The sequence below is a fragment of the Ixodes scapularis genome, unplaced genomic scaffold (genome assembly GCF_016920785.2).
Source record: "Ixodes scapularis isolate PalLabHiFi unplaced genomic scaffold, ASM1692078v2 PGA_scaffold9__187_contigs__length_104089568, whole genome shotgun sequence".
In the NCBI taxonomy this organism is placed as follows: domain Eukaryota; kingdom Metazoa; phylum Arthropoda; class Arachnida; order Ixodida; family Ixodidae; genus Ixodes; species Ixodes scapularis.
This window is the reverse complement of record NW_024609884.1, coordinates 60,347,445-60,370,790: the sequence shown is the minus strand read 5'-3', so window position 1 is coordinate 60,370,790 and position 23,346 is coordinate 60,347,445. Positions and strand designations below refer to the sequence as shown.

At 46.6% G+C, this 23,346-nt stretch overlaps 1 long non-coding RNA gene across 1 annotated transcript in view; it reads left to right on the top strand.

The window, feature by feature from the left end:
- LOC121833832 overlaps positions 1-23,346 on the top strand; it is a 66,274-nt gene that overhangs the window by 25,369 nt on the left and 17,559 nt on the right. The window contains exon 2 of the long non-coding RNA XR_006076875.1: positions 11,191-11,220. This is a non-coding gene — a long non-coding RNA (uncharacterized LOC121833832). The remainder of the gene's footprint in view (positions 1-11,190; positions 11,221-23,346) is intronic.

Here is a 23,346-nt window from a genome sequence, read left to right as displayed (position 1 = left end):
TTGGTACAAAGAAAAATGTGATCGATTCAATTACAATTACTCTTAGGTAAAAAAGTATTCAATTATGTTACTTGATTACGTAAGAAGAAAAGTAATTGAGATTTACTTGAGAAAAAAAAAACTGTTACTTTTCCCATTACTTCATATTTTCAAAACGACACATTTTTCTGCCGGTTTAAAATTGGGACTTCCGTACTGTCCATTATTGTATTGGAATCAGCGAATTCCCAATCGATTTATATTCTCACTACTCCCGTTCTGGTGGACCACCCTCCTGTCGGATTCTTGGACCGAGGACTCGTTGGTAGGAAACATGGAGAAACAAACGGCGCCATCAGGAAGAGAAAATGCTAAAGAGGAACGCTTACAACTACTTCCAAAAATAATCAGATTATTCTTGCGAAACCCTCCTAATAAAAGTAATCAATTGATTACAAAATTACTCCAAAAAGAAATTGATTACAAGCAATTTGATTACTTGAAATGAGTACCATCTACAAGTCTGGGGCCGAGGCAGAATTTCATAGCCTAAAACAGCCTCATTCGTCCCCGTTGCGTCGTGGTGTAGCGAACGCACTACCTTGGTCAGCTTCCCATGCCCCTTCCTCCTGTCTCCCGGCAATTTTTTCCTGCGGCTGTTTGGCCCTTACAGACTTATTATGTGACACACCATTGCTGTAAAAAAAAAAAGACGTTAGTTATTATTATTTTTTTAATGACGACTCCGCTCTCGCCTTTTTTTACCGGTGTTGAATCCGCGTGCTTCCACTGTTCGTTTTGTTTCTTCGTCTTGGGGTCGACTCGTAAGAGTGTCACCAAACACCCATCCATGGATCAAGTGATCAAAGAAGTCGTCAGGGTCGGCTTGGCAAAACTGCAACATTTCCGCTGCAAATTTCTTTCGGCGCTGTTTTCGCATGGACGTGAGCAGTCGGGGAATCCAGTGGGTGGGGACTTGTATCGTGGTTAAATTTGTTAAATCACTGGAAATGTGTAAATAATTGGACATTTTTAAATAAACATTTTGAACGTGCCGAGACTACAGGGACTTGTCCCTCAACGAAATTTTTTTATTTAATTTTTTTGAGTTATTCATAACTAGGATTTTGCGTTTTCGGAGTTTATTTTTGAGGAAAATCGGAAGAAACGACAGTGATGTCGTATATAACTACTGCATGGTACACGTGAAGACCCCAGGCTGACAGTCATCCCGCAGGCCACTGGCTAAATTTCTTATCTACAGAAGAGACAGACGTCCACATGGGTTGACTAAAGCCGGGGTCCCACTGCTCATACATCATACAAAAGACAGTATGCAAACACGAGTCACCGCGCAATATCCGCGGTTCGAATGCCGCGTGCCAAGTTTTTCCTTGAACTCATTGCCACACGACGTTTGAAACACGAATCACACGGTGACTCGCGTTCGAATCTGTCTGTAAACTGTCTTTTGTATGATGTACAAGCAATGTGACCCGGGCTTAACTTCTCGCTGTCTAAACATACGCAGAACGCAATTACTTTTGCTTATAATTCTGAGACATGTCAGGTGTACCACCACAGACAGTATAAGTCGAAACACCCGATCCGGTTCTCTGTGACTGCGGTCTCTACAAGCTTTATTATTTCTTAATATGTCAAATAGTCCGAAGCGGGACCTCAACTTCACATGCAGTTCGGACCACAGCTCTCTCAAAAACTGGCAGGTACGTAAAGCTTGAAGCTCTGTTTCAGCTCATATAGTCTGCGATAATATATACACCAGTTGAGAGAATCAATATACAGGTTACAGTGAGAGCGCAGGTGAGCTAATCTATACACCATTTTTATTAATTACCCGAAACTGGGGAGATAAACTTAGAAACACCAACCGTGGAAGAGGAAGAAAAAGGTGACAGGAGGACAAAGTCTCAGGAGCGACTGCGGTGCGGCCGTCTACCCTTCAACGCGGCCGTTTGTTGAGACTTTGTCCCATAGAGTTATTTTTGTCCGCCTGTCACCTTTTTCTTTCTCTTCCACGGTTGATGTTTCTAGGTTTCCCACTTCCGGTGGCCGAGTTTCCCACTTCCGGTGGCACACCAGCTTCGAGCACGTGGAGCGAAAGCTCGCGGTGCAGAACCCAGGGATCCTGGGTTCAATCCTCACTCCTGCCCCTTTTTGATCTGGATGAGCACCGTACCGGCGTGCGGTCGGGGATCACTACTGCGTGGTGGACGTTAAAGTCCCCAGGCTAGTGGTTGTACTGCACTGACTAAATTGTTCATCTGCAGCTGAGAGACAAGTCACCCGTTTAGGCAGACTAATTTCAGGCTGTATAAACATACCCACACCCCAATGTTTTTTTTGTTTTTTTTTAATGACGAACACACGTCTTTGATGAGGGGGGTCAGCAGTGAAGAACGTCTATGGCGACCGACGGTCTTGTTGAACTCGCAATGGAATGACTGGAAACCCAGACGGTAACCTTCTTCGGGAAGGGCATTCAAAATCTTGTGCCACGTCATCATAACTGCTTAAATGTGTGTGGTGACTATGTAGAAAAGGAACTGGAGTATGCATTGTGGAGAGTTAAAACACAACACCGACTCCGACGGTGCTCAGACTCAAACTGCGGGGCGTGCCACCCGCACCTCGCGAGTCCCCACGAGCCAAATGCCGCACACATCCTTGGGGAAGGAAGAGGAACCGGAGCACATTGCACTTCTTAAGCTTCTTGTTCCGCTGCTTTGTGCTTCATGTGAACGTCTCTAGTCGGGTCTCCCTCGCGGTAGTAACCCTGCTGTCCAGCTGTCTGGACCCTTATAGCCCCTTGTATAGTTACAGTAGCCCATTGTGTAACCAGTGTTGGGGTAAAGTGCATCTAAAAAGTATACTTGAGGTAAAGTGCAAAGTAAATGAGAGACTATGTACTTCGAGTAAAGTACACCGGGCGCATTGTACTTGAAGTAAAATACTATAAATACGTGTACTTTCAAACTACAATTACTTTTTAACACAATCTTTCATGATGCCCTTCCGTTCCCCCCCCCCCCTTTCCCCCCCCCCCCCCCGCCTTTTTTAAAACTTGTATTCATTGTCCATGGGGTAATCGAGGTGCATCAGTTAGATAAAGTCAAGTGGCCACAGAGTAGTTGCACTACACCTCGCAAGCGCCGTGAACTCTGCGAGTCTTCCCCGTCCTCCTTCCTCGCCCTCCGACTTCTGAATTTTGCGCCGCTTGAACTTGCTAACACCCGAGGAGGTTAAACGTGATAGGAGAGAGTCAGCCGCGTAGCTTTCGCAAGCAGTCCTCTTGTGCAGGAGTGTCCCCTTCTAATATTTTAAACCTCCTCGCTTGCGCTGACCGAGCGAGAAGTAGCAAGGCTTCGAAATGCTGCGGACCAGCCGCCCTTAATACAAACGGTACGATGCATCGTCGGCTGCGTTTCGGATGAGAGTAGAATATTCCTCTCAGTAGTTCTTCAGTCTCGACAAAGCATCATTTTGTGATACAAATTTAACAAGACCAAATTTGGGGAATGCACTTTGAAATCGGGGGTTGTACTTTGCCCTGAAGTACCAGAAAAAAATTCTTTAAGTAAAGTACAAGTACTACATACTCAAAGAATGTACTTCAAGTAAAGTAGAAGTTTTCTAAACCTATTTGAAATAGTACTTTAAGTAGGATTTACTTATAGTACTTTCTAACGCTGATAACTACTGGGCTTGACGAGGGCCAGGCTTGTGCCTGACACGAAGACCGTGTTCCCTTGCACCACCAGGTAGTCCGGCGGCGTATAGGTAGCCTGGTGGAGGTGGCATGCTGCTCTTGGGCAGTACCTGGGTAGGGATCGGGTGGTAGCCTATGCCAGGTCGACATCCCATCGCCTGGCTGTCGACCAGCCGGCCAAGAATGGAGGCGGAGGACGATCCTCATGGTCCGGTGATGGTAATGACTGCCTGCGCAGCACTTCAGCGACAATATCTCGTGGTGCCGACATTGAGGTTTGATGTCCTAACTGCGTACGGCAGGGCAGGAAAACGGCACCATGGGCCCGGCAGCAAGATGTCCGTCGCTGACGTCACCTTGGCAGCAGTCATCGCGGTCAGGTGCACCCAAGATTCGTAGGCTTTAGAGAGAGCCACGCTAGGTCACGTGGTGCCGTCGTCACCGGCTTCGTCATCACGCGTGCCGACGCCCGGTGGCCGGAAGTTGCGTGAGCCCAAGCACGCACCGAATTGTGGAGGCGGCGTCTGACAGTCATCCGAGTCCGAAGCGTTGATTGGTAGCTGTCTGGTAGACGTCTGGTAGTCGGTGCCTCTAGTGAAGCATCGTCGTCATCATAGTCGTCGTGGTCGCTGCTGCCTTCCTCGGATTGGGCATCGACGTAGCCTTCAGCAACGCGGTGTAGGTGACAAAGCTCGGAATAGTTCGGCAGAGCATCGCGCTTCAAGACAATCTCAGGTTCCAGGACCGTTATGGAGCAGTTGTTCTTGGGACAAAGTGAAGAGTAGGGCGAACCACACTTCGTCATTGATGTCTCCTCGCGGGGGTCTTGCCGTGGTGGTAGTAATTCATCAGCGTGCGTTTGAGAGTACTGGGGAGCCCGCCCATGATCGTGACCGTGTCTTGCGGGAGAGCGCCACTGGTGGTGATAGGTCCGCCGGGGAGGGAAGGGAGAGGTCGGCGTGACCGTGCCCACTGACAGCCTGGTGCCATAACTGCAGGTGAATGTGGGTGCGAAGTGTAATTATGTTGGAAAAAGAAGGGGGTATGTTCCTGAACCCTCCTCACTCGTGCCGCGTTAAATGAAGGGCTTCAGATTATTGAGGTTCAGGGGTCTCGCTATTGGCCCCGTGTCGGGTGTCGGAGTCAATATACCAGACGCGAAACTCGTTCCGTGACCTCTAAAGGCCCATCCCGTCGCTTGACGTTGAAGTTGCCGTTACTGAGCGGGTGAGTCCATCTGAGTACCAGATCTCCCACAGAAAGTTGGGCGTTCCTTCGACTTTTGTCATATTTCGTTCGTTTTTATTTTTTTTACCGGATCGGCCGAGTTCGTTACTCCCCCGGACCACTTGCACTGCATCCCGTATGTTCTCGCGGAGTAGCTTCGCAACACTTGAGTGCGATTGGTGCAGGCGACTCCTGGGGCAAGCGCAAGATTATTTTTCATGGACCATGGGCACCCTAGTTCCCGACCAAAATTCAAACGCGCTGGCGCGAATCCTGTAGTTTTGTTTTCGGTGGCCCGGCTAGCTCAGTCGGTAGAGCATGAGGCTCTAAATCTCAGGGTCGTGGAATCGAGCCCCACGTTGACGATGTGGAAAGTTAAAACATGACCACCTACTCTGACGGTGCTCAAGCTCGAACTGCCGCGCGTGCCGCTGTACCTCGCGTGTCCCCCGCGAGCCATTGTTATTGTCTTCTTCAATTACCCACAACATCTACATTTGCATTAAACTACATTTCATAACTTGTTTGTTCTACTCAGTTCATTGGAAGGAACTTGGCGACAATTTTTTGGGGGCAGCATCAAAAAGCTCGTGCCTCGTAATAGTTACTGCCTTAATCTGTGCCGAGATTAAGTGAAAAATTAAAAAAAAAGAAGACAGAGAAAAAAACAGCCCTCGTATTTATCCGATTATTGGAGGAGGGTGGACTTCTTTCAGCTGCCAGACTCTAGCGCGAAGGAACCATTTCCACATAATAATGGCTGCCAGCGGCGTACGTAAGAAGTTAGTCTCCTAGGCGATGGCCTCCGAGCCTCATTTGCTCGCCTGCCCCGGCCTTGGGCCTACTCTTTCACCTGCTCTTTCACCTGTCCCCGTTTCTTCCGAGGCACGTGCGATCTTGCAAAACGAGGTGGGGCAGTGCTCGCGCCCGAACACAACTCGTCTTGCTAAAGGTCAATTGCCAAAGTGGACAGAGAGCAGGGGCAGATTTATGGGTCAGGTTTGGAGGGACGAGGGCGGGGGCAGTGGCAATTTGGCTGAGGGAGTCTGCAAAGAGAGGTAACGTCACGGACGAAACGTACATTATTTTCCCGTTGTATTTAGTGGGATAGACTTTTCTGCTAAATGTAGCGGGAAATTTAATCCCACTAGACGGAGACCGATTCTCTCGGAATCGCCCTAATGGAAAGATTTTGAATAATCATACGGAGTTGCTTTCACCGCCGTGACGTGGCCGGCTAGATCACTCACGGATCATAACGCGTAACGTGTAAAGTCGACTTGCAATCCTATAGCTTTGTGCGCTTGCTTTGTTCCACACCTAAGGATAGCATATCGCCGGCGCTCTGATAAAAAATATAATTGTAATAAATTAACACTGAAAAAAAGGTGGAAATAGTTAGGAGGATAAATAAATACGCAGGGTTTTTGGCAGTAAAATCACATTTAAAGAAAATCGGACCATTGAAATAAAACCATATATAGCTTCTTTATATACTAAATGTGACCGCTCAAATATTTACTAGTTTGCAGTTGCATTTTAAAAACCTGGACTTACTAATTTAGTAATTGAAATTTTTTACACTACCAATAGCGAAAAAGGAGCGAGCTCAGATGCGAGTTTGTGAATCTTAAATGTAGCATAAATGACACACACACACACACGCACACCGTCTCAGAGACCGCAATATGACGGAGGCTTATTGCGGAGAAGGCGCCGTGTAACCGAGCTTTCGGTTGCACGTCAAAAGATCCCCAGGTGGTCGAAATTAATCCTCAGTCCTCCGCTGGGGCGTGCCAGATGCCCGTCGTTGGTTTGGCACGTAAAACCTCCCAAATTTTTGACCGTCTCAGAGACGGTGTGTATGTGTGTGCGTGTGTGCGCGCGCGCGCGCGCGCGCGCGCGCGTGTGTGTGTGTGTGTGTGTGTGTGTGTGTGTGTGTGTGTGTGTGTGCGTGCGTGCTCTTCGTAAGCGACCCTTCTTTTCCTTCCGTAATCTTAACTTTTAGTTGCGTTTATCAATAATGGCAAAGTAGTTCATTGTAGCTGGGGGCAACTTTAGGTAGCTTCAAACAGCTCATCCATGCCGGGACAGTTTTTGGCTTACTATCAGCCGTAGTATATCTTTCATACTTTTATCTTGTCAGTGTATAGTTTCAGATTCCAAATGGCGACTATACACATTTAAAAAAACACAGTTACTTGAGTTGTGCGGTGTGACAGACAGATTCCAAGGAGAAAAATGATTTGAATGCAAGACAAACGCAAAAAGGCCAAATGCTTTTATGAGGGCTTCCTGGTTTAGACGTTATTACCTGATCAAAATGCCTTGAGACTTGGGATGTTTTCCCCGTTTGCGCACTCTTAACAACGTACAATAGTTGAGAATGCAGATACCGTTGCATCATCGCGTGCTATAATACCTTTCGTTGATGTATTTCGCATCTGCTGAACGGCTAAAGTCGTTTCTCCTTGGTAAGAAGGTCGAATCTTATTGTCTTAGTTCGGCTCTGCGCAGTTCTAAATTGCTGACCTAGTTATTGCCGTTTTACCAAAAACGAGGCATTTTTTCCTAACGAAGAACTGGCGTATGCCGTTTTTCTTTTTCACAAAAAGAAAACTGAAGTAGTCTTTGGCGGCAAGAGCCAATGATATAAGCGCGAACTGCAGGCTGCCTTGACTACACCTGGCACTACAAGAGCACTTACGAACCGTTCGCGCATGCTCTGCAGTTGAAGGGACTACGAAAATATACTGGGTTCCAATTTTACTAGCTGCATAAATGGACCGAAAGGTCGCGCAGCAGAACCCAGGGATCAATCCTCACCGATCTGGATGAGCATTCGATCTGGATGAGCATTGCACCTGCAGTGTGGTCGTGTATCACTACTTTGTGATGCACGTTAAAGACCCCAGGCTAGCGGTTGTACTGCACTGGCTCTCATCTATAGCTGAGACCATCGGGGGTGACGAACTTCCGGCTGTCGAAACACACACACAGCACATTCACTAGCAGCATATTACGAGTGAGGCACAAGGAGAGTAGCACTGAGGGAAAGGAGCGAAACAGGTGATTGTCGCAGTGTATGACTTCCCTTGCTGCTAGCCCCCTCTGAGATTGACAGAACGGTTCAACAAAACACGTAGCCATTCATTGTCTGCTCATTGCCGCGCGCCGCGACCCAAAACATTCGGCAGATACATTTGAGACGGCTTACGTGTAGGAATGCAAAAGCATTCCTACACGCAGCGCATTTCTACAAGCAGTGCGCCACGTCTTCATATATCGCACACGGCACTTCGGCGTCTTCCCTTTCAAGTTCCATACCTCTCACGTTGACGCACCCTACAAACACCGTTGATGCCCTACGAACACCGTTCAATACGGAATCTGGTACACGACTCCACTGATACATGGGACATAGGACGTACGGTGTCCCCACTCCGTTTTGTGCATCCAGCTCGATCGAAGGCCGGGCATAAACAAAACATAATTAAAAAACACACAGACACAAACAGCGGGAAACTGACTTGTAACTGCGGGGTGTAAATAAGTTTAATTTCCCCGTTTTTCTCTCGGTAGAAAAATAAATATATGCCTTCGATTAGAAACTCGGTGAGAATCATCGAAAACTTCTAAATCGGTCAATTTGAGAAACACAGACGCGCGGAGTGAACCTGGTGGCGCGCAAAAGTTCCTGTTTGTGGTACAGGCGGAAGGTTGGTGGAGGAAATATTGCGGATAAGAAATGGAAATTCTCGGGGTTGCGTCGAAGTCGGATGCATTTCCATGATCCAGAAATACGAATCACGCGCTCCAGATCTTCCTAAAGGTTGCTTATTGACTGTTTTTTTCTCCAGGCCTGTCGAGTATCTACTTGGAACTGTCTGTTTATTTTCACTAGTTTGAAAGGTCCAAATCTATTTGAAACCTTTCCCAAGCGCAACGGCCTCCGATAAATAGACTCATTCGCAATGACCAGCACTGTACCGAACTTATTTCTGTGCAAATCGTGGATTTTACACAGAACCTTTGAGCGATGTTCAGGAAAGCTCTCGGTACTAAGCCTGCTAGGTATGCTATCGTTGGCGACACCCCATAAGACTAGAAAATGATGGGGACGACCTTGTCGACTCACTCGAGTCGTAAATATGAAGCAAAAAGGATGGCTTGGACACCAGTTTGGGCAGCCTTGAGAAGTCCTTTCGGAAGCATAAGCTAGCAGTGTGTTCAGAATAAATAAATAAATTTAAAAAAATTCACAGGGTCTTTTATCTTATCCCTCAGACGACTTGAAGGCGAAAGCCCAAACAGCGATGTAAACGTGATAGCGAACCTCCGAAGACAGCGCGCCCTCTGAAGACGCACTTTGGGCGCCGTTTCAGTGGTACCTTTCGTTTTGGTACTTTTCGTGTCGCTGCCGTGTTTTGGCTCAAGGACTTTCAAGGTCTACTGAATGATTAAACATATAAGGCTTTCCCCTTGAAATATATCTGCTGTGGCTCGTTTTTGCTGCTGGGAACGTTTTGCAGCAACCACTCGATGTGTCTACGCAGTCGAGGTGTGGTTGTAGAATCATTTGACGTGCGATAAAAAAGATAGTGGCGCGTGGTGCGAACATTTTAACGCGGTAGAGTGTAGGAGCTTGTGTCGCAGAAAAGCCGGCATTGGTGGCGTGACGTGCAAATCCTGATTCGTCGATATGGCGATGCGAACGGGGCCCGATAACGCTCTCGCGTTCCATTCTTAAAGAACCCTTAGAAAAAAAGAAAAAAAAAAGTTTTTTTTTTTTTTTTTAACAATTTGGTTGGGATACGCGTGTCACAAATAAATTTTACGCTCAAAAAAAAAAAAATTGTTTGGAGAATTATTGACGGCGCGAGACGCGATTTGGTCGGCAGTCACCTCCTTTTCACTTGTTTTCTCCCTCGGCATTTCGGGCGCGTGGAGGAGAGGTGGAGGGGCTTCACCTTCACGACCGAGATGGTCATTCCGGAATGACCAGTGACGTCGTGAACTTCGCGCGCGGAATTTTAAACATATCTCTCGCCATCAATATCTCTCTATTTCTTTTTTCGCGTAAAATTAATTTTTTTGACCCGCGTGTCCCAAACAGACTGTTTAAATTATTTTTTTCTTTTCAGAGGCCCTTTAAAGGCGAAGGAAGCTTAAGCATCCTTCAAGTTTTTGCCTTTTTGTCTGAAGAGGAATGAGTAACTGAAATAACCAATAATCAATTAATTTTCATATTCGATTAACGTTTAAACCAAAGCAGCGTCCTTTTCTTGGTCTGCAAGATGCCCTAACTTCCCGATAATTTTCGCAATCGCGAAACACTCGCAATTCAGAAATTTTTAGCATGTTTTACTACATTAAACGTACAAACGACATTCGAAAACTCGGCACATTTCCCAACATCCTCTGGATATACGGATCTTGCTGAAACAGCGTGACGTTCGAATGCCCCCAGGCCTTATGCGCCGAGATACTACGGGAGAGACGACAGCGTTAACGCCGAGCTCTGGTTGGCATGACTGGTGGGTAGACCTAAAGCTGCCTTTGTCTCCACTGCGCTCGTCGAACACATTAGAACGCGGAACGCTGGCGTCTGTCGTTTGGCTCTCGCATTCGAACGCGTTCGACGAGTGCACGAGCACAGCCTTTTCTATACTCACAAAGCCCGGCAGTTCGACGGCGGAGACATATCGAGTGCCCGGCCGCAGATTTGCAGCGCGAGGATCTGGTAGCACAGAGCATCAAAGAGCCATTTCTCGGGCAACCTGGACGTCAGCGCACAGCTTTTGTAGCGGCGAGGACCCGGAACACAGTTGTTCGCTCGGCAGAAGTGCGTTTCGGCGCCTCGCCGCATCGGGGCGCCAGTCACGTGGCTCTCCTCTCATCCATTGTCTGCCGCTGCACCTTTTTCATTTTGGCGGCCGCTTCTCGTGGTGATCTGCCAGGCTTTGTCAGTATATAGGAGGCTATGACAGGAGAGAGACAAAGGCAACTGTAGCTTTATGAGTACCCACTAATAGTTCCGACCGTAGCTCAGCGTTCTGACGTCCGTGCGCGCTCTCGTCTTCTCCTTTCCCTCGGTTTCTCGGCGCATACCGTCGATACTGCTGGTTGTTTGGGATACAGACACCATTACATTGAGCAGCGTATTTCACGTAGCTTTTTGGGGATCCCGAATGTGTATTTCGAATGAAGCGAAGTCCCCATCTCATTCATCGTTTGTTTTTCTTTTCTTTCAGGTGATTCAGGAACATGAATCTTCCGTTAAGGTAAGTGCTCAAAGTGTGCTTGCAATTAGAGCGAAATTTACTTCTCTGAATACTAACAACACCTGTGGCATATTTCGACGACGGGTAACAGACGTCTAATTAAAATGTGTCACCTTAACTAAATATTAAAGAAGTAATATTAGTATGTTTTAGGCAATTAATTTTTAGTTATCAGTTTACCCTATCTGGCGTCCGCCGCGGTCGACAGCGTTATCCTGTAGGAATCAATTCTCTATTCCAGGTGTCTTTTTTTAGAAAGTATTATCGGTTGTTGGTGAGACACACTGTACACGATATCCATTGCCGTGATTACTATTCATATACTGTAAACGACTTAATTTTCGCGGGCTCCAATTTTCGCGAATAGGGCCAAAGCTGAAAATTTGAAATTATTCGCGGGTTCTAATTTTCGCGAATCGAGTGTAGCTTCCGTAGCGTTCACATATTGCCCGAATTGTTCGCGGTACGGATTTTTCTTCACGAATGGTAGGTGATTCGTGAAATTCGCGAAAATTAGGTCTTCGCGAAAATTTAGTCGTTTACGGTATTAATTTATTTCGTAATGCGGTAGCTTTCATAACGTTATAAAAGGTATGGCAAGCAAAGCATAGTTACAGCATCAACCATAAATGTTGGGTCAAGGTGAATCTTGCGTCTTCCAACTGTTCAGCAACGAAAGAAACGCTTCGAAATATACTCGTACGCTTAAATTAAAACAAATGAGCAAACTAATTCAGATTGAACGGAACCTATAACGGAACATAGAAAGTACATAATACAAAGCGAACATAATTTACAGGAACCCTGTTAGTCCGACATGGAAAATCATCGAAAGCGAGCTCTCTCGCGCTGTTCGTGAATGTCTGAGCTTTCTAGGTTCAGGCGTCGATTTGTCCGGCTCATTTTAGAGCGCAAGAGATCCTTGTATGCACCGTACGCTTAAATGAGGAAGAAGGCGTTGACTGTGTCATGTTCACCTACACACGGAGCATAGTGTGAAATGTAGTTTGCAATCCAGTTAATGTTATCAGTTTTTTAGTGCAGTGTTCACTTTATACAAAAGCCTACTGTGGCACATCTTAACAAACGCATTTTAAGAGCATATTACGTCTGTTTACCCTTTTTGACCTTGAACCTCGGCAGTGTCACGGGAAAAAGTGAAGAGTCGGGACGTCATTGCAATTTGTTTTCGGAAGTTATAAGCTGGAGATTAGTCAGGATATCGTCACCTTTAGGGTATCTGCTAGTGTTGTTAAATAACTTGCTTCAGCAGCTTGCAGAAGGATGACGTCAGATATATTGGCCGATAGTTACTAATTGTTTGTCTATCTCCAGTTTTAAATATTGGCCCTATTACGTCAGCAACCACTACGTTAGTGGCATCGTACTGAAGGAACGAGGCCACTCCCCATTGATTTCCGAAATACCTGTACAATGATCGGGTATCGGTCTCACCACCAAGATAAACGTGTAAGAAATGTGTTTGAGTCACCAGGGTCGCCACTCTTCTTGGACTCAAGGTCTAAGAGCGGGCTGCAAACACCGGAAAGCGTATCTGAACTATCAGAGATTCCACTGTTTGCGGGAGCCCGCTGGGGGTGTGCCCGCTTGTCTAGAGAATCACTGGTGGGTGCATGGCTATCGCAAAGTTACCTGTCTCAACTTTTGGGAGAGAAAACGAACTGCCAACTCATTTTAAGCTCATGGAACTCACGTCCAAATACCGTCAAAAATACATTTCATTCGGGGCCTGCGTGCGCAGGTGTTTCAAGCGGTCGAATTCGATTCAGTCGGCAGCATTTGCTGGGTCCTTCGACTTTCGGCGTCTTTTAACACGACGCGATATCTACAATATATCTTAAGAGTCGAGCTTTATTTTTTTTATAAGCACTGCAGTGGGAACATGTAGAGCGATGTAGTTTTTAACGATGTTATAAAATCGGTCAAATAACGCGTTTACGACATTGTGCTCATTTTGTAGTAAAAACGACGAATTACACTTAGCTCGTCGGTTATTCCGACGTCATTATAGCCGTAATGAAATTTTAAGAGAGGGGTGACAATGTAACCACGACGATTCACTTTGTTGTTTTGGATTTCCCACACACAGTTTGACACTCAGTCCGACCGCAGCCTACGTTACGACCGGACGTAGCCAATCGAGCAGAGCGAAACTAGGCAAACTGCTCGTGTCGAGTCCACAGCAAGATTCGGAAGCGCATCAGAAACAACGTCGAGGGTAGGCTCTCGAAGTGAACCAGGTAGACGACAAAGAAGTTAGAATTTTTATTCTGACAACTGACGAGTACTTTCTTTGCGTCACAAACGGCAGTGACACGACTGACTTGGCGACAATCGTTACGCACCCCCTCCCCGGTCACATTTTTCAGCAACCTTACGCGAATGATAAACACGGAAACATTAACATAATTCGAATGAAACCAGACATCGAAATGTTTATCAGTAATAATAAAAACAACGCTATAAAAAATACGGAACCACGGAATTCAAAACCAAACAGCCACCCCTGAAGCGACGTAACAATATACATTAACTTTCTTTTTGGCTTACAAACACTGTATAGAAAGTGACACTGAGCAATAAAATAACGCAGAAAAAAAATTACCCTTACACGTTGTAAGTCAATCCAATCATCTATGAAGCAAATGAAAAAAAATTATGAAAGACGTTTACAATCCCCTGTAACGATGAATTAGAGCGCACCTCTTGGAAGGAGGAGGGGAAGGTACGGGGAGGAGGCTATGCGCCTTCTCTCCTGCTCGCCTGCTATTTAGGGGAAAATTTTCCGCTAAATTTTGTGGTTCGTGTTTCCCACTAAATTTAGCGGGGAAATTTTCCCGCTAAATTTAGCAGGGAAATGTTCCGCTAAATTTAGCGGGGAATTTTTTTCGGCAGATTTGGCGGGGAATTTTTTTTGCTAAGTTTGGCGGGGAATTTTTTTTTTTTTGCTAATATAGCGGGGAATTTTTTCCGCTAAATTTATCGGGGAAATTTACCCATAATGCACCGCGCGGTTACGCGAACGGCGGCGGCAACGCCGACGCCACTCAAACCAGAAACGAGCGCCTAAGAGCTGCGCACTAAAAAAAAAAGAAGTTTATCACCAAGCTTGCAAGGAGACGGTACAAAAAGAAGACGCAAATGCATAAAAAAATGAAAGACGTTTACAGCTCCCTGTAACGCCCAATTAGAGCGCAGCTCTTGAGGAGGAGGAGGGGAAGGTGCGGAGAGGGGGCAATGCCCTTCCTCCTCTCCTATTTAGGGGAACATTTTCCGCTAAATTTTGTGGTGAGTGTTTCCCACTAAATTTAGCGGGAAATTTTTTCACTAAATTTAGCGGGAAAAGTTTCCCGCTAAATTTAGCAAAACAAATTCCCGATAAATTTAGCGGAAAAAGTTCCCCGCTAAATTTAGCGGAAAACTTTCCTCGCTAAATTAAGCGAAAAGATTTTCCCGCTCCAAAAATTCCCCGCTAAATTTAGCGGGAATTTTTTTTTCGGTTGATTTGGCGGGGAATTTTTTTCGTTAAGTTTGGCGGGGAATTTTTTTTTGCTAAATATAGCGGGGAATTTATTTACCCATAATGCACCGCGCGATTACGCGAACGGCGACGGCAACGCCGACGCCGCTTAAACCAGGAACGGGCGCCTAAGAGCTGCCGACTAAAAAAAAAACAAGTTTATCACCAAGCTTGCAAGGAAACGGTACAAAAAGAAGACGCAAACGCATAAAAAAAAATGAAAGACGTTTGCAACTCCCTGTAACGCCGAATTAAGAGTGCAGCTCTTGAGGTGGAGGAGGGGAAGGTACGGAGAGGGGGCAATGCCCTTCCTCCTCTCCTGCTATTTAGGGGAAAATTTTCCGCTAAATTTTGTGGTGAGTGTTTCCCACTAAATTTAGCGGGGAAAATTTTCACTAAATTTTCCCGCTAAATTTAACAAAAAAAATTCCCGGTAAATTTAGCGGAAAACTTTCCCCGCTAAATTGAGCGGAAAAATTTTCCCGCTCAAAAAATTCCCCGCTAAATATAGCGGCGAAAATTTCCCACTAAATTTAGTGGGGAAATGTTCCGCTAAATTTAGCGGAAAAATGTTCCGCTAAATTTAGCGGGGAATTTTTTTCGGTAGATCATGTTTGGCGGGGATTTTTTTTTTTCCTAAACATAGCGGGGAATTTTTTTCGCTAAATTTATCGGGGAAATTTACCCATAATGCACCGCACGGTTACGCGAACGGCGACGGCGACACCGACGCCGCTCAAGCCGGAAACGGGCGCCTAAGAGCTGCGCACTAAAAAAAAAAAGAAGTTTATCACCAACCTTGCAAGGAAACGGTACAAAAAGAAGACGCAAACGCATGAAAAAATGAAAGATGTTTACAACTCCCTGTAACGCCGAATTAGAGCGCAGCTTTTGAGGAGGAGGAGGGGAAGGTACGGAGAGGAGGATATGCCCCTCCTCCTCTCCTGCTCGCCTGCTATTGAGGGGAAAATTTTCCGCTAAATTTTGTGGTGAGTGTTTCCCACTAAATTTAGCGGGGAAATTTTTCACTAAATTTAGCGGGAAAATTTTCCCGCTAATTTTAGCAAAAAAAAAAAAAATTCTCGCTAAATTTAGCGAAAAACTTTCCTCGCTAAATTGAGCTGCAAGTTATCGCCGGTAAAGTTATCGTTCCGCCCTTCCGGGCATGCGATTCGCGGCCGGCTCGCCTAAGCAAGTGGAACCGGCCGTGATAATGACGAATCGCATGCCCGGATGGGCGGAGCGATAACTTTACCGGCACTCTTTCCTGTTTAGTTTCGGTTTGACGCCATTTACCAAAGTGACATTTCTCGACCCCGTAGCGCCTGCTAGGAATTTTTTCTCTATATTTGACGACACGGCTAGACCATACTGTGGCCGATCTTCAATCCTCTAAATGCATTATATGCCCTCAAGTGAAAGAGTAAATAGTTAATTAAAACATTTTAGTTAATTAGCAAACTAATTACCTAATTTCACCTTTTTTCTAGAGGCCGCCATGGCCACTAATTCACTTCCCCAGGGCTCAAATTACTCTATCTCACATTCCCTTTTTTTTGAAAATTTGGTGCAGCTAAAAAAAAAACAAAAAAACACCCTGTATATTTGACGCGATAATATTGAATTCGCCAGCTGATACCGCGGAATGTGCAAGTGGAACGCAAGCAGGTAGCTTCGATTTTTATGTATATATACAGAGAGTGACCGGAAGCACCAGCACATTCGGCACGCCTCGCAAAATTTGAATCCTTAGCATACACACCTAGAAATTAAAGAGGCAAACGTCGTCTTAGAAATATTTTTTTTAGTAGGATTTAGATCTGGTAAACTATAAAAAAAAAACAAGAAATAAAAAAAAACCGCATCTCCACGTGGTGAATGATGTTGATTGGGACGAAGCTCTGGTGGTGCTTGTCTGCGTATTAAGGTGGCGATGCAAGCGAGTTGGTTCATAACTTCGGAAATTCGAAACAGCGCGCAAAAAGACGAAGACGACGAGAGGAAAGCCAACCTTCTGTTTATCTTCACAAAAAAGAGATAGATTTTATAGATGACTGGTGAGCGACACGCCATTGGTTGTTTCGGCGTTGGTTGGCTGTGGGGTGTTTTCTTGTTTGAGCCGTTTTTAATAAAACTTCAGTTGATAGTCAGCGCTTGTCCTGTGCTCTTCTCTCGTCGTCTTCGTCTTTTTGCGCGCTGTTTCCGATTTCCGTTGTCTGCGTAGACGCTGAGCCGCAGCATGCCGAGCCTTTCGTTCGTTTTCATCCATGTCACGCTGCGGTCAAACGCTCCAAATGCGTATATAACCACGTTCCATACCACACATTCTCTTTCTGACATGGATGAAAACGAACGAAAGGCTCGGCATGCTGCGGCTCAGCGTCTACGCAGACAAGCACCACCAGAGCTTCGCCCCAATCAACATCATTCACCACGTGGAGATGCGGTTTTTTCTTGTTTTTTTTTTTTTTTTTTTTGCCCTACACGAGCACAGGAGCACGTGCTCACGTGCTCTTGAGCACTTCAGCACTGATATGTAGTTCAATGAACTGCTTGTCAGTGAAGTGTCGAAGCCTCGGGTTCTTTGGGACGCGCAGCTCAAATAATTTAGGAACAATGGGACCAAAGAGAAACTCTGGGAAAAGATGAGTGAGGCCGTGAAAGTGATCTACAAACCACTGCACTAGTACTACGGGAGGTTCCGATCTAGGAGGTTCGGGTCACCCATATCAGTTGGGCTGTTTACATCTGAGAAAGGCGCTGCTCGTGACGCTGCCGAGATGATCCGAGGTTTCTCCCTCCGCGACAACCCGAAGCTAAAAAAACAAAACAAAAAACATAGACAAATAAGATCAAGGTTTTTTTAGTATTTTAAACGCGTTTGTTTTGTTTTATTAAAGTAAAATTAAAGGAGAAACTGAAAACTAAGGCAATAAAATTGTTGTTAGAAATCGCTGTAACCGACTGTGCGGATCTGCTTGCTGCAAGAAACATTGGTCGTCACAATGGCAGAAAACGCTGATGTCAAATGAAACCTCTCGATCCATGCCGCCGCGCCGTTAGCGGCAGCGATTTCGACCGTTAAATCGCTGCATGTGAAACCCGCTTAACACTGTTTGTATATAGCAAAGCTCTAATTACTTACGCGTCGCAGTCCCAGCCTCGTACTGCTGTTCCATGACAAATAATTGTGGTTGTGTGGATATTTATACAGCATGTAGTTGGTCAGCCATTTCAAAGTTGCGACGTGTCACTCGCTGTAGATTAGCAATTTCGCCATTGCAGTACAACCGCTAGCCTGGGGTCTTTAACGTGCCTCACGCAGTAGTGATCAACGACCGCACGCCGGTACGATGCTCATCCAGATCAAAACGGGCAGGGGTGGGGATTGAACCCAGGATCCCTGAGTACTTCAGCGCGAGCTTTCGTTCCACATGCTCCGAGCTGATGTGCGCTAGCCCACTCGGCAGGTAGTCGATGGCGACGATGGTGTGTTTGTAGCTCGAGATGTCTTAAATGGTCCAGCAATATCTAGCCCTGCCGTGTGAAACGGGGAGTGTACTTCAATCGGTTGCAGCAGTCCAATAGGTACCACAGTTGACATCTTCATATGTTGGCAGAGAACGCAATGCGTGACAAAGTTCTTTACGTCTCTGAAGAGTTTCGGCCAAAAATATTTTGTGCGAATAGCTTCGAGGATGTGTCTGATGCCCATGTGTGCGCCGTACTTTCCTCCGTGGAATTCGCGCAAAACTTCGGCTTTCTTCGAGTCCGGAAGGCAGTTCAAGAAACGTTGATTGATGGAGCCTTGATCCCTCCTGTAGAGGACTCCGTCGTGAACGACGAACCTGTGCTGTGCTCGCCTCTGCTGTTTACGTGTGCCAGTACTTCCGTCCAGGAGCCTGAAAACGTCCTGGCAGTACGAATCCTAATGTTGGTCACCTAAAAGATCCTCAGCCCGTTGCAGGAAGGCCGGAGATGTGACACAAATAACTTTGTCACCTAGCTCCCGTGTTGACTGCTGAGTCCGGGAGAGACAATCAGGCGCTCTGTGTAGAGCTTCTGACTTAAAGATGACCTCGAAATCGAACTCCTGCAGGAGGAGTGACCAGCGAAGTAAGCGGTTGTTCTCCTCCTTGTACCGCATCACCCAGCAAACAGCATGGTGGTCGGTAACAACTTGAAATTTACGACCCATGAGGTACGAGCGAAGCTCATCCATAGCCCACTTGACTGCCAGAGCTTTCGTCTCTGTCGATGTGTAGTTGGACTCGGACCCTTTGAGGGAGCGACTGAAGTACACTACAGGTCTGAAGTATCCCACTTCGTCCTCTTGCAATGTAATGCTCCCAGTCCAAGCATGGAAGCGTCGGTGTGGACTTGAACGCCAAAGCGTACGCCTTCAGAGAAAAGCTTAAGAAGAGGTGGGTCATATAGGGCATCCTTCAGGGCTCCAAACGCTGAATCTTGTTCTTCATTCCAGAAGAAGTTCGTTCTTTTCTTGAGAAGTTCGCGCAAAGGAGTAGCGAGAACTCTCAAATTTGGGAGATACCCGAAATTTGAGATGCGTGCCGTGGAGAAATCCCTGGGATTTCTCCACGGCACGCGTATCCCGCGACGAAAACGTCAGGCTCTGCGATGTGCAAAAGCCTCGCGTTTTTGTCTCGTGATGCGGCGTGCCGGGGAGAAATCCCCGGGATTTCTCCCTCGTGTGAATACCCCTAAAAAAGCGTATCTTACACCGTGGTGTGAACCGACCGTAAGGCAGGCACGTAGCAAGTTGGGGGGGGGGGGGGGGGGGGGGGGGGGGGGGGGCATGGGGCCCGGGCCCTCCCTGAAATCTTCTATTTTGCTGGGACCTCCTCTCCCCCCTCCCCCTCATACAGCATTTTGTCATGGGCGCCCCCCCCCCCCCCCCCCCTCCTCCCCCTGAAACAAAATCCTGGCTACGTGCCAGCCGTAAAGCATTCATCTGGCCAGTGTCCCAGAGTTCGGATCACGCCACAAATATGTCCAACTTTTATATTTGTTCAGTGTTGTGTGGGCGTTTCCCACAAGTGCCTGAGATATTGCGTTGCCATGGTCCGCGAAGAATTACACGATGCAGTGCTTAGAATTGATAATCAAGCGATGCGAGTTTGTGTGTCCTTCAATCATTGCTGAAACGCAAAACTTCCGGTGTTCTCTAGAGATAGAAAACAAGAACGGCTGAAACCTGAAACGTCCGGTGTCCTCTAGAATGCATAGGCGCGTGTGAACTCACGCACATTGAGTGCCAAGGGCAGGCAGCTACAGTGGCAAATAGACCGATCTCACCAGCCAGTTTGACTACGCCATGCACCGCTGCCTCAATGCATCGAGGGAGCTTTAGTCTTTATGCACGTGCGAAAACCTCGTTGGAGCTCTGCGCGTGTAAAGCACGAGACGGCACGAGCCCTCGCATGCACCGCCGTCTGCCTCCTGTGAACTAAAGTTATGGCGGCGTCACGCATGCGCCGAATGCTTAGTGAGATTGGTCTATTCTCCACTATACTTCTGAAAGCGGCGGTGGCAGAGGGTGTTATCGCACCGCAGCTCGGAGCGCGTAATGTGGCCGGATGCCGGGAAAGTAGCGTCATTGCCTTCCCTGCCTGTCAGCCGGACACAAACAAATACTAACATACGGAATAGTGCCACTAAATAAGCTACGCTTCAGAGTAACGACACTCTCCCATATTGTGTCGTAAAATCATGGTTTCCAGTTATCTGAAGCTTTATCTGAACTCAAAAGAAACGCTTTTCCGCCCTCCCCAAATGTTTAAACAGTTCGCAACAGAGCAAAGAAATATTACATGAGCTTCCGAACACCGAATCTAATGCTGAGAAAGTCGCACTTTTGAATCAAGACGATCGGCAGTTGCGTCTGCTCTGCACAAGTACCAAAATGGCGGCGCCCCCAACAATGTCGGGGAACAGAGGGCCGATACTCTAAGCGCAGCTCATTTAGTGACTAATACAAAATAAAAAAACCACGCAAGGTGATCGGCCGATCGGTCTCAGTTGCCACGGCCAATCGCCATTTCGATCCATTCAAATCGCTTCGAAAGGGTTTTTCTGAAGGAGTCGCGCCAAGATCCCTATGAGCATCATATCGTACTGAGTGCGGTCCTCGCCAATATAAGCGTCGGTGGAACTAAGCATGCAATCACCTTATCAATCATTCTTATTTTCAACGTATATTACAAAGATATTGCTCTTCTTACGTGTTTAGCAAGGGGAAAATTACTTTTTTTAACGCTTCCACGCACCGGCGCTCCATGTGGTTGCGGTACGAATATGTACGCTTATCGTTTCGCCGGTGTGTGGATAGCCAAGTATCGGTATACAAGAAACGCGTCTATGAACTTATGAAGCTATACCCGTCACCAGCGAATTTAGATCGGCTCACCAGTAATCGAAAGGTCGAGGAGAAACTAATAAAACTGCACATTCTATGAACCAAAATGGCGATCATGCGCTCAAATTGGCGCCACTTTCCAAGGATAAATTGACTCTAGGAGTGCGTGGAGCAAAAGCTGGCGCTGCGAAACCCAGGGGTCCAGGATTTCATCATCACCCCTGCCTATTTCGATCTGGATGAGCATCGTACCAGCGTGCGATCATGTATCACTATTGCGTAGTAATTTAAAAATCCCAGGCCCCAGGCTAGAGGTTGTACTGCACTGGCTACATTTGTCATTTCAGCTGAGACACCAGACGTCTATTGAGGATGACTCACTTCCGGCTATCTAAACATACATGCAACACAATAAATCATAAAAAAAAACATAAAAAAATTAATCAACTTACATAAATTCGTCACCGCGCTCGTAGCATTCTGGGAACCTATGGGCCAGGAGCGGAGCACGTATGGATTTCCCTTCCCATTGATTCTCATAATGCATAACATGCATTACGCCTCGATGAGGCACTCCGTGTTTTGGAATAAGTCTGTTACTTAGGTAAAGTTGTGTCCTCGCCAAGAAAGCCGTTCTGACCACACGACCTAAAATCTGGTCGTGGTTCTGACACCAGGCACCGCCAACTTCAGACGACAAGTGCTTCGCGCACCCCCTGTAACGCCACGGAAGTTCGCCTTCTTCGCTCTGTAACGTAAGACTGCATCTGGCTGGAGTCCCAGGGCTGGGACTATGCACCCAAAATTTACAAGTTTTCGTGTGTTTTTTTTTTTTCTGTTTTTTTTTCAGTATTGTGTAGGGGTTTACCACCACCGCCTGCGGCGGATTGATGGCCTCTAAGCCAGATTGATCCGGCGAGACTTCCTTTATGAAGTGTATAGAATTGATAATCAACTGATGCGAGTTAGTCTGCTCTTCAATCATTGCTGAAACTCAGAACGTCCGGTGTCCTCTAGATAGAGAACAAGAACTGACAACACGCGAAACTTACGGTGTCCTCAAGATAGAGAAGAACTGCTAAAACCTCAATCGTCCGTTGTCCTTTAGAAATTATGGGCGCCTGTGCGCTCGTGCACATTGAGTGCCAATCAACGTTGTGCCAGTAGACCCTTTCAGAAATTCAGTGCCATCTAGTGGCACAACTATCAGTTTAAATTCTTGAATGCTAATGTTGGTTAAAACCTAGTGTCTATTTCTCAAGGGAAGGCGTGCGAAAATTGCGGTGTTCTTCACTGTAAGGTTCTTTCTACATTCTTTTTGGTTTCAATAATGTCGAGGGACTACCATCCTATACGGGGCGCTTACTTGGGTATTGGCGACGTGCGCGATCGAAAGCGTCGCTGTGGTCGGCCTTCCACGATTGGCCGAATGCTGACTATGACGTCAGCAAAGGATGTCTCATCGACGGGAGTAAGAGGAATAAAAGAACTTCAATTTCGACGGTGTTGGTAGTCTTGCTTCAAGAGTGCAATGATTTCAAGCTTCCACCGTGCTCCTTGCAAACACCATCGAACTTGTTGTTCGCGAGGTAATGACGTCACGAAAGGTAACCATATGAGGGCGCCACTAAAACATCTCGCCGCTAATACTGCTTAATAATATTTATCCCATTTTATTGTCACGAGCTGTCTGTGGCGTGCCGAAACCGAGCATTCCTAGGATTCCCATGACATCCTTAAAATGCGTAGCGCACAGAGGCTTTTGCGTTTCGTCACGCTGACGTCGAAGAACAATACAACGAACTAACGTCTGGAAAGTTCAGGCTCCGCATCGGTGCCTGTCTTCCTACATCAGCCATCAAAAGGCAGCTATTATCATGTAGAGGTAATATGCTCTTAGGTGATAATAGTTATCAGCGCGGCCAGACTGAATTTCTGAAAGGGCCCATTCGCAGTGAGAAGGTCGCCAGGGACGCTTCTGTTTTCCTCACTATGCGTAGGGCACGTGCTACCCACGCGGTCATGTTCTAATTTTCATAGTCCATGGACGCTTGACATTGCACGCGCTTGCACCAGCAGAGGAAGTTGAAGTATCCTCACTCTGGGTCAGACTTGGGAACTAATACGCTACAAGTAACGGATTACTTGTAATCCGCTACTTTTTCAAGTAGTTTTGTAGTTGCTACGTTAATTTTTTTCGGAAGTAATT